This window comes from Gekko japonicus, unplaced genomic scaffold (genome assembly GCF_001447785.1).
Source record: "Gekko japonicus isolate JY-2015 unplaced genomic scaffold, Gekko_japonicus_V1.1 scaffold1715, whole genome shotgun sequence".
Classification (NCBI taxonomy): Eukaryota; Metazoa; Chordata; class Lepidosauria; order Squamata; family Gekkonidae; genus Gekko; species Gekko japonicus.
The window spans coordinates 308,006-316,774 of NW_015172058.1; the positions used below are offsets into that span (position 1 = coordinate 308,006).

The 8,769-nt window shown below is 52.3% G+C and overlaps 1 protein-coding gene across 1 annotated transcript in view; it reads left to right on the forward strand.

The window, feature by feature from the left end:
* The first annotated feature begins 2,847 nt into the window (after positions 1-2,847).
* The window catches only part of SYT5 (synaptotagmin 5), a 46,951-nt gene continuing 41,029 nt past the window's right edge, over positions 2,848-8,769 (forward strand). The window contains exon 1 of the mRNA XM_015420772.1: positions 2,848-2,908. The gene's annotated coding sequence lies outside the window, so the exon portion shown is untranslated. The remainder of the gene's footprint in view (positions 2,909-8,769) is intronic.

Consider the following 8,769-nt stretch of genomic DNA (forward strand, 5'->3'; position numbering starts at 1 on the left):
GGGCTTCCTTGCACTCCCGCTGGCCTTGCAGGTCCACCGCCGGGCCCCTCATGGGGCTCGGCAGTGGAGCTGCAAGGCCGCCGCCAGCGGTCGGGACCGTTGGGGGCGGGGTGTGTGGGCTTATGACACACTTCCGGTGATATCAGGGGGTATGGCCTTATGACACACTTCCGGTGATGTCAGGGGGTGTGGCATATGCTAATGAGTTATGCTAATGAGTTCCCCTAGCTCTTTTTCTATGAAATGACCCCTGCTTTTGAGCAAGGGAAACCTTTACCTTTACTATATAGTTTACAGTGCACTGGATCCTACAAGCTCAAAGCTGTCAGTCACAATTCCCAGACTCTTACGATTGCCCGCCATAGACTCTGAGACACTTTGGGAAACCACATATCTGATGACGTTCGCTTTGACTCACAAAAGCTGCTGTTGGTGGAGGAAAGTGTCACCTAGTTGCACCCAGCTTATGGCGACCCCCTAGAGTTTTCAAGGCAAGGGATGAACAGAGGTGCTTTTGCCCTTTCCTGCCTCTGCATAGCAACCCTGGACTTCCTTGCTGATCTCCCATCCAATTACTGAGCGGGGCTGATCCTGCATAACAGCCTTCAGGATGGGACTGAGCCCGTCTGAGCCACCCAGGGCAAGGCCACAAATGCTTATACCCTAGTCTGGACAATGTTGTTGGTCTCTATGGTGCTGCTGGACTTGATTTTGGGAAAGCACCCTTGTTGGTTCTTGCTGGCGCTACTTCCCTTTGTACCCTCTCCTCTACCAAGTGGCTTTTCTGCTCCCCCATTCAAAAGACGGCCTGTGGGGAATCCGTGGCTGCCATGGATGGGAAAGGGTTCTGGTGGATGACATTGTGGGAGCGCAGGACCCTTTGAGAAGGGATGGCTGGGATGAGAACCAGCATGGTGTAATCGCTAGCACCTGGTGTGGGGTGGGGGTGATCATGGGGGTCTCAGTTAACAGTCCCACTCAGGCATCAAGCTTACTTTATAATTATGTAATAAATAAATATCTGAGCAGTGAACACTGCAATATGTAGTATTGGAAGCCGAGCCCTTTCTCTGGGAGGAGATGTAGTATAGTGAATAGGTGTGTGTGTGTGGAGAGGTGTTATATTTATCCCGCCCTGGGCTCAAATACTGGTTGCACCAGTGTCTTCCTCCACAAGAGGGCAGCATCGGCCTCTATCTCTCAGGCAGGCAGGCAGGCCACACCCACCAGTCCCCCCCACACTCCCACACTGTCCATTTCAGCTCCTGTCTCCATCTTCCTCTCACCCACATACACCAGCATCCTCCTTCTGTCTCCTTAGCAAACACACATTCATGTTATCCTTTCCCTGAGAATATTGTATTTTGAGGTACTTTTAATAATTTGAAGCATTTCTGATATTACTCTCTGTATTGACAAATGAAAACAATACAGTATTATATATTTTAAAAAGACAAGTGAGAAGAAAAGATGGTTTGCCATTGCCTTCCTCTGCTGGCGGTCTCCCGTCCACTTAGGTTCCAAGATCAGGCTGCCTTAATATTATTTATATTTTGGATTTCTTTTTTCAATTCTCTTTTTTTATTTGTTGTAAATCTCTTTCCCCCCCATTTGTAAATAAAACTTTTTTAAAAAATAATTTTTATCCCTTCCCTGATATGCGTCTCTCTCTCTTTCTCTCTTATAAGAAACGACCTTTTCTTATTCCCAGATTTGAATCACATGCCCGTCATCTTTTCTAGAGCTCTCCCTTTAGCACCACCCCATCGATCAACACTCCCTCCCTCAGTCTTTAACTCTCCCCATCATTCTAAAAACTCTTCATAATATTTTCCCTCCGTTCCTGACATTCATTCATTCCACCCTGTAGGGATAGGCCGGGTTCCACCGAGTACAATCCAACGTACAATATCCTGCAAATCACAGGATCGCCCTCTTTTCTAGCCCTTTTTACTGAATCGGGGGGGGGGACGGACATCTCACAGAAGGGTTTAGGCTGCCTTCTCACATCATCCTTAGGTATGTGACGGAGAACATTTTAAAGCGGCCTGAGGGGTGAGGACCGCAGGGCTAAGTGGGAAAGGCGTGTTCCGTGGTAACTTCTCTGCATGGCGCGGTCGCGTCGTCTCCCCTTCTCGCGTACGCAGACGGCAACATGCGAACACGCCCACTTCCCTTCTCTTTCCCACAAGCGCCACGTCTGCGGCACTCCCAATTCTGAGACGAGGTTCACCTCCCCACCCCCTCCAATCAGGGATCCTTGCCGTCTGTTCTGCCAGGGAAATTTAGAAGCACACATTTTAAAAGTTTAATTTTTTGAAAAGGCATTTCCCGGGGGAAGTGTCAACAGCACCCTCTCCAAAGTTTCGAGGGATGGAAGGGAACCATGGCATCTTCCCAAATCCGTTGAAGTCTGGCTGTGGTGCTGGGGGAAGGTCTTCGTCCTTCGCAGACCTCCGTCCCTCTGGTGTCTCTCGCACGCCCTCCTCGGCTCCCTCCACCTCCGCAGGGCCCGGACCGCCGCCACCTGCTCCCGTTCATTCTCTGCCCCTCCCCTGCCCACGATGCCCTTCTCCGTTCCGAGAACCCTCCAGATGTTCGACCTTAACGCTCGTGAGAACGGATCAGGCAGGCTCGGTTTCGTGAACGCGCGTCGTCCGTCTCTCCCCCTCCCCTCCGCTCTCGCCGCGCCTGGCCCCTCCTCTTCCTTCCGGGCCCCACCCCTCCTCCGCCAGCGACTCTTCAGCACCACGGCGAGCGGACAGCTCCCTCGGCAGAAACCCGACCGCGACCTCCCCGCCCCGCTTCGCTTCGCTTTCGCCCGCCTCGCCTCGCCTCTTGCTTTCCAGCCGTCCGGCAAGAAGGATCCCGGGCAGCCCCTTGGGAAAGGAAACGAGAACAACCAAAGGTAAGTCGCGGCTCCCCGCTTAGGCTTTCCAGAAAGGTGGGGCGTGCAAAAAAAAAAAAGCCTGCTTCGGAGAAGAGAGAAGGACCCCCCCCCCCCCCCCCATTATTATTTTTTTGCGTTGGTCAGGAGGGTTTCTTCCCTCGAGCCGTCCAGGATGGGGGATGGAGAGGGAGGGAGGCGGAGAGCGGGGGTGAAATCCCTTCCCGGGGCTGGGAGGATCAGTCCCCAGAGGCTGGGAAACAAAGACAGGTGTTCTCTACGCACAGTGATGGGAGGGAAGGAGGGAGAGAGGAAGAGTGGCTTTTAAACGGCGCGTGGAGGCGAAGGATGGGAGGTGGGAAGAGATGGATCCTCGCTCCGGTTTGCCCCTTCGAAGTGGGGATCCAGGCCCGTGGGGGCGGTCGCGCCAGGGCGGGACCGGACTGGAATCGCAAGGGGGGGGGGGATTCCTTCAGAGAAACAGGGTGGCCATCTCTATCGGAGGAAACAGAGTTTCTCTGACTCGACCAGTGTCGGTTGACAGGGCTGTGCCCGGCGGCCCCACCACTCCTCCACAGGACGCGAATGACCAGCTGACCCCACCTCTCGCGCCCCCTTACATTTCCCGTCGGCGTTCTTCCATTTGAGGCTCCCCTCCCCTCCCCAAGGAAGCAAGCAGCTGAAGGGGGGGGTTATGTGATGTCCCTTTTGCTTTGTGGGTGTGGGTGTGTGTTATGGTCAGAGAAAGAGGGAGGGGTGTTGCCGGGGGGGGGGCAGGATCCTGGGTGGGAGAGAGGAAGCCAGCCCGTCCGCCGTCTCCGGGGAAAGCAGGGGCAAAAAAAGAAAAAAAAAACCCATGCAAAAAACGGTGTAAATGGGCTGACCGCTGGAAGAAAGGCAGCCGGTCCATTTGGGCAGGTTCTCTTCGCGCCGGAGCCGGAGAGGGTTGCTATGTGAGCCATCAATAATTCACGTCGAGGCGAGCGGGTGTCTCCAGGGCGGGGCGGAAGTTTTTGAACGCACGCGGGGGGTGGGGGGAGGATATTGATTTCATCTTGGTCTGTACTAAAGCAGGCTGGACCCCTGTGCGAGGGCTCAGCTTTGGGACACACGAGGCTTTAGGGAACGGTGCCTCTGAGCCCGTGCAGAGTGTCCTCTCTTCCTTTGCCCCTGAGCGAGGGCAGCCAGCCTCGGTAACCGTCTACTGTTTTTCTGGATCAGCACCTTCCAGGCCTACTCCTAGAAACGATCAAGCAATGAATCTGTTTTCCCACAATACATATATTAATTACGGTGGTGTTCCACCTTCCTTTATGGAACTGGAGGCAGTGTACGTCAGTTTCCCGGGAGGTCTCCCTTGGAGGCAGGGAGCCCATCCAGAGCCACTTCATTTCAGCAAGACTTTAGTCAGAGTATACCTGGAGAGAGACCCAGCGCCCCACGCGTTGACAAAACTCCCCCTACAACTCCTTTCTGGGGTGAGTCTGAAGGGCAAAGATTGGTTTCCAAGTTGCAATCCATAAAGGACAGTGAATTATAACCAGCCCTTCATTTGAGTTGGGGTTCACTAGGATTAATCTGGAGCCGGTCAGACCCAAGGTAGCTGGAATGAAGTGGAATGACCTTAAAAGCAAAGGGTCTCCTCTGGCCTGTCCTTTTTTAATGACAGGACTCCAGTGAAATTAGAAGAAGATACAGAGATTCAGCTGGGAAGACGTAAGAACTGCCCTGCGGGTGCTGGATCAGGCCGAAGAAGGTCCAGCTAGTTCAGCAGCTTGTTTCCCATGGCAGAGAAGCCCGGCTTGGTACAGATCAAGATCTCCCCGTCACTCAAGCCAGGGGACAAACTGTTTTTGTTGGTTTTCTGGAAGGCAGAAATTAGGAGAGTGAAGATTATTTTTTAGTTTATTCATTGATCTACTTCATTCAGTCCCCACCTCACTCCCTGAGGGGGCCCCAAAGTGGCTTACATCATTCTCTTCTCCTTCATTTTATCCTCACAACAACCCTGCGAAGGAGGTTAGGCTGGGGGGGGGTGACTGGCCAAAGATCACCCAGCAAGCTGCTTTGACGTGAATGACCCCGGCTAGCCGGATCTTGTCAGATCTTGGAAGCTAAGCAGAGTTGGCCCCAGCTAGGATTTGGAAGGGCAACCTCCAAGGAATATCAGGGGCATGACGCAGAGGCAGGCAAAGGCAAGCCACCTCTCTGAAACATCCCGTGCCTTAAAAACAAGTCTAGCTCGCCACCTGGTGGTGCATAATGCTAAAAGAGCTAGAATTTCTGGCTGCCAGACAATCTTTGGATCTCCTGGCTATACTGCACACACTGCCGTAGGATAATGGTTAAGTATTATTACCCCACAAGCTTCTATGGCACAAGTGGGGGGTTAAGCCTGGATTGTCCAACCCTCCAACCGCTCTCCCATGCTGGCTCTTGCCAGTTCAATTCTGTACTGCTTAATTCACCTGCTTGATTTTCTCTGCCCATCTTTCCCAGCTCTGTGCCCTGATCCTGGAGACAGCAGGGACTGAACAGAACTCCACCGCTATGTCACCTGCCTTGGCTGTCAGTTTGTTTCTAGGTCCAGTTTCAAAGTGCTGGTAGCCCTAAATGGCTTAGTATCCAGGGTACTGCCGGCCGGCAGTGTTCCCTCTAAGCTGCGTTGTGTGAGCTAGCTCACAGTTTTTTAGCCTCCAGCTCACATGTTTTTCTCTTAGCTCAGGAAGGATGGCTCCAGAGCAAGCTAATCTATGCAGCAGCCAAATGGCTCGCTCACAACTTTAATGCCTGTAGCTCACAAAGTAGAATTTTTGCTCACAAGACTCCACAGCTTAGAGGGAACATTGCGTGCTGGGGCCACCTCCACCCATAAGAACCTGGTCCCAAGTTAAGGCCATTTTTTACTGGTGCTCTGTTTTGCTTGCCTGGTTAACAGAAGCAGGTGGCTACACAAGACAGGGCTTTTTCAGCTGTGGCCCCTCCAAACTATGGAACTCCTTGCCCAGGCAGAACATCCGTGCCCTCTCACTCTGGCCTTCTAGAGATCCAAGAGCACATCTTATTCTCGAGGGCAGTTGGTGAATGAAATCTGATGCTATGCTGATCTACTTTTAAAGTTTCTTATATTGCTTATTGTTGATTTTCTAAAATGTGATTTTTACTGCTTTTTTAAAAGTTGCAGGGTCGTTTTTACTACTGTTCTCTATCTTAATTAAGACAGAGGTGCTCTGTATTCTGGGTGCTTAGGGTGGAGGGCAACAGTGGGAGGGCTTCTGGAGTTGGGGCCCCGCTGGTGGACCTCCTGATGGCACCTGGGTTTTGGCCCCTGTGTGACCCAGAGGGTTCGACTGGATGGGCTGTTGGCGTGATCCAGCATGGCTTCTCTTACGTTCTTATCTGTCTCCATTTTATGTGACCCTTCTTCCAAGAAGCTCAGGGATTTATACACGGGTCGTCCCTCCTCCATTTTGTTCCCACCACGGCCCTGAGCAGGATAGGCTGAGAGTGTTTGCCTGGCCCAAGGTTACATAGTGAGCTTTATGGCGGAGTGGGGATTCAAACCTGGATCTCCCTGTTAAAGAAAACACATTGGCTTTATTTTTTATTTAGAAAATGTACATGATGGCTGGTTTTCTGACTGAGGATATGTGAACTGCTGCAAGTTAAGAACATAAGAGAAGACAATGATGGATCAGGCCAATGGCCCATAAGAACATAACATAACATAAGAGACGCCAATGTTGGATCAGGTCAAAGGCCCATCCAGCCCAACACTCTGTGTCACACAGTGGCCAGAAATACCAGTGCCATCAGGAGGTCCACCAGTGGGGCCAGGACACTAGAAGCCCTCCCACTGTTGACCCCCCCCCCAAGCACCAAGAAGACAGAGCATCCCTTGCCCCAGAGCCCCTATCTATACCTTGTGGCTAATAGCCACTGATGGACCTCTGCTTCATCAAGCCCATCAAGTCCAACACGCTGTCACACAGTGGCCAAAACACTCTGTCATACAGTTGCTGCTTTCAGTTCATGTATGATCACTCTCTTGGGTGCAGGTCAGTCTTAATTTTTATTCTTCCTTGTAAACCACCTTGAGTGTCCTTTTAGTAGAAAAGTGGAGTAGAAACTTCCAAAATAAATCTGTGGACAAAGTGCACGCTCTGTCCTCTGGGCCAGAACCTGCCCCATTTATTAGGGTGAGTTACTCTGGGGGAAGATTTTGGTGTGGTGGTCAATGCTCCCTCTAAGCTGTGGAGTCCTGTGAGCAAAAGTTCTCCTTTGTGAGCTACTGGCATTAAAGTTGTGAGCAGGTGATTTGGCTGCTGCATAAATTAGTTTGCTCTGGAGCTATCCTTCCTGAGCTGAGATAAAAACGTGTGAGCTGGTGGCTAAAGAACTGTGAGCTAGCTCACATAAACTCAGCTTAGAGGGAACACTGGTGGTGGTATGTCCTTCTGCGGCACGCTGTTCTTGGGAGAACCGGTCTCTGGCCATTGGCTGTGGAGCCCTGGACGTCTCCCCCCGCCCCCCGCGCCCCATATCCACTTCCTTGCTTGTGAAATCGTAGGCCACTGTGAAGCTGGGCTTTCATCCAAGGCGATATTTTAAAGATGATTGAACTCCCTGATCTTTTAAACTCATCGATTGATAGATCTGGATTTAAATTTAGGGTCATCTTGTTTTTAAAAAAGACGCTCACTTGGGAGCGAGTCCCTCTCAGCTTGGAAAGCCAGTGTGTCTCGGGTCTGGTTCCAGAGGGTGGGGAGCCCCCCCCCCCAATTCTCTTGATTCCCCCATGCTGGGCCACCCGTGCCTGCAGCAGCAGCAGCAACACTCCCTTCTCTTGAGGGCTCTCCAGCCCTGGAAGGCGGCGAGAGGAGCGGAGGCCGCCGCAGACCTTGCTTCTGCCCAGGGTAGCTGGAGGTGCGCTTCGGCTGTGTGTGCCCGCCTGAATGGCTTAGATCCCCCTGTGGACCGGCTCCTTTGGTGTGGGGCTTGCAGTGGTTGTCATGGTTTTCCAAAGGAGCTGGGGAGAGCGACCGTGAACGTTGCCTACGTCATCCGGCCAGCCGGCCCAATCCTCATCCAGGCATTGATTTGTGTTGTGTGTGTGTGTGTGTTAAGTAGCATCTCTCTCTCTCTCCTCTCCTCCTCCTCCTCCTGCCTGGAGCAGGATTCCGGCTTGGGCGGTCCCCCCCTCTCCCCTAGGACCATTGCTTCTCTTGGAGTTTTAGAGCTCCCAGTGAGAAGCCAGAGGAGGGAGCTGCTGAAGATAGGTCCTCTTCCGAGGGATGAATCTTGGGGTTGGGGACTGAGCTGCCAGGTGGCCAAGGGGCCAGGCAGGTTCCAACTTTGGGGGGAGGGCTGGCAGGATTTGCGAGGTGAAGCAGGCTTGATTTGAGCCAAGGCTTAATTATTTGATAGGATTTGAGAGCTGCCAACCTAATCTTTCAAGGCAATTTGAAATTTGGGCTGAGATTCATCCAGGCTGGGACTCCGAGCCAGTTCCAAATGCCTAATGAATAAAGGGAAGGGGGATGCCTCTGAGCATACGCAGAGTGTCTTGGCTTTCCTTAAGCACTAAACAAACGGGCTGCAGGTATTTGGGACCAGAGGGAATATCTTGGGGGGGGGGGGAAGAGTGACTCCCATTCTGGCCTGAGCTCCGGCACCTTCCTCATTTCAGAAAAGAAGCATTTGAGCAGGTTTAGGAGGAAGGCTGTCGAGATTAACGAAATCTTGGTGGATTAATTGTGGGTGGTTTAGTGGAATGGATTTGCATGGATTTGCATATGGGTGAAAAACGGAAGCAAAAAAATCCCCTATTTCATTAGGGTTGCCAGGTCCTCCCTGGCCACCAGCAGGCGGGGGCGGGGGGG